The 2,546-nt window shown below is 35.3% G+C and overlaps 1 protein-coding gene across 2 annotated transcripts in view; it reads left to right on the top strand.

The window, feature by feature from the left end:
• Positions 1–2,546, top strand: part of LOC106685801 (putative ferric-chelate reductase 1 homolog) — a gene marked incomplete at its 5' end in the record, with an annotated part of 42,523 nt that overhangs the window by 21,846 nt on the left and 18,131 nt on the right.

Below are 2,546 nucleotides of genomic sequence, written 5' to 3'. Positions count from 1 at the left end.
ATATATATATAAAGTTAAGTATCGGCGAAGGCAAAATGTCAAAAAAGAGAAGAAGGAATAAGATCAAACACCTTTGAACTGCTGTAACATACTGGCTTTATTGGGTTTGGTACATCTCTTTATATACATGCGATCAGCTGATCTCCTCAGTCAGCTGACTAAGGCTGTAACTTATATATATATATATAAGGGTAAGTCAATATTTATCCACAATTAAGTTATATTTTTATTTATGTTGATAGCACTGTTGTTTGACGTTGATGACGCATGCTTTGTTTATTTGTTGTTATGTCCATGCAAGTTCAAGCTGCTTGGTTAGTTTCGTTATAGCTGTCGTGCAATCATGGCTACTCTGCTTTCTATTTGCATCAAAGAAAAACAACGTTCAGTGATCCGTTTTTTGTGGTCGGAAGGCGTATTGGGGAGCTGAAATTCATCGAAGTCTTTCAGTATAGTACAGGAACAGTGTTTTGCTACAACGGAATGTCTTATGGTTTCATAAAGTTTATGCAACTTGCACATTTGCATAAACAAACGCACTTGGACACCTGCCAAAAAATTTGGATCGCTATGGTAACAAACAGGACAACTTTTTAGACAGGATTATTACTGGTGACAAAACATGGATCCATCATTATGAGCCAGAGAGTAAACGGCAGAGTATTGAATGGAATCATCCACATTCGCCGTGCAAGAAAAAGTTTAAGACCCAACCGTCCATAGGAAAACTAATACTTACGGCTTTTTGGAACTCACAAGGTCCAGTACTGGAACATTATGAGGAAAGGGGCACAACAATAAACAGTGTACGTTGCAGTGAGATGCTTACTGCCAAGCTAAAGAATGCAATATGGGGAGTTAGGATTAAGGCTAATAGTAAGTCTTGCCTTACCATAACTACCCCCTATCAATTTATGAGCATGCTTCATTAACTTAAAACAACAATTTTAACAAAAGCAAAAAAAAATATAACTGCCAAAAAAATTGCCTTACCCTAAATTATATATATAGTACAGATTTTATTTTATTTTTATATACACATGTATGTATGTTTTTCAGATTAGAAAGGTTTTTCTTCTCAGTATGATAGTGAAAAGTTCATGAAAAAATTTATGAAATAATGATGTTACTAGGAAGGAATTTCACCAAAAATACCTAAACTATGTAAAGGGCTGCCCGTAGCTCAGTGGTTAAGACACAGTCTTACCAATTTGATGTCTATTGGCGGTGCCAGTTCGAATCCAGCCTGGGGCATTGACTTTTTTCATTGAGTGGCGGGCCCACAAAATGAAAAACTTTGACCCCCAACCATGGTTAGGCAGTATAGGACTCCAATGGAAGTCTTGACCTAAAAAAAAAACTGTATATACATAGGAAAGACTGGTTGCACCTTGATCGTTGTGTACCTTGAATTATCCTTCAGTTTTTTTAACAGGTGCTGTTATTTACGTGATAGAACTATGCTTAGGCTAAGTTTACTGAGTAGAGTTCAAGCAAAGAGGAGAGTAGTTGTCCATGTGATGTTGTTTTCGAATGAAATATAAATATCTTTTTTATCCCAAAAAGTAACAAATTTAGGTTTTGTAGTTTGTTTTTAACAAGTTAAAACAACTGTATATTTTAAAGCATGTATGTTCTTTCTGAATCACTGCTTGTTGATGAGTAATTTATTATGCAATATTTTAGTTTTAAACAAAAGTTAGAATGTTGAGGAGGTCCAATTTGGTAAAAAAAAAAACCCATCATATCAACAAAGTCTTGTACCACTGATCTTTGATATGGTTATGAATGAAAAAAAGTACAAATCAGTTTTAATAGAGCGACATTTGAAGAGGGAGAATATGCTTACATAGAGTTAAGAAGAAATAGTAGGCAATCAGTATACTAGATCAGTAAAAATTGTTTTCAAAGATCAGCCATCCATTTGAATGCCAGATTAAATTCCTCAAACAAAGTGGAAAAGTCAGTAAATTTTTGAAAGCCAATTCATAAATTAATCACAATAGCTATTTGATTTTGTGTCATAAGCTTGTGATTAAGCTTCCAACTGCTGTAGTAACAATAGTGGTATCAAGTAAACTTTTCTTGCTATAAAATTAAATAATTTACCAATAACTTTTTTGGTAAAATTTAATTAATATGTCTAATTTTTCAATTGCTTATTTATTTTAAAGTTTTTTTTTGTTTTTTTACCCTACGCCGCAGGAAGTGGGCTATTACGCCATTTTCCTTCTCGCAGCCCAATACAATTTTATTCTTCCTCTTAGTTCTTCCGTATCTCGCTCAACATCCACCAGACCAACACACGCCAAAAGATGGTCCCCATCCATGTCCCCCATGTTGCATAGAGGACATTTCGGGGAATCAACGATGCCAATTCGATGGAGGTGTTTTTGGAGCAGATCATGTCCTGTCACTAGCCGAAAACAGGCCACTCTCTCAGCTCTGCTAAGATTGCCGGGGATTCGTTTATCCTTATGCAGTAGGCTCTCCCACTTCTTTCCTTCTGCTTGAACTTTGTGTCTAGCACTTGTCCTTATAATAAG

This window comes from Halyomorpha halys, unplaced genomic scaffold (assembly GCF_000696795.3).
Source record: "Halyomorpha halys isolate HHAL.00 unplaced genomic scaffold, Hhal_1.1 Scaffold745.1, whole genome shotgun sequence".
Lineage (NCBI taxonomy): Eukaryota > Metazoa > Arthropoda > Insecta > Hemiptera > Pentatomidae > Halyomorpha > Halyomorpha halys.
The sequence above is the reverse complement of the archived record's forward strand: the minus strand, read 5'-3'. Positions and strand labels throughout refer to the sequence as shown.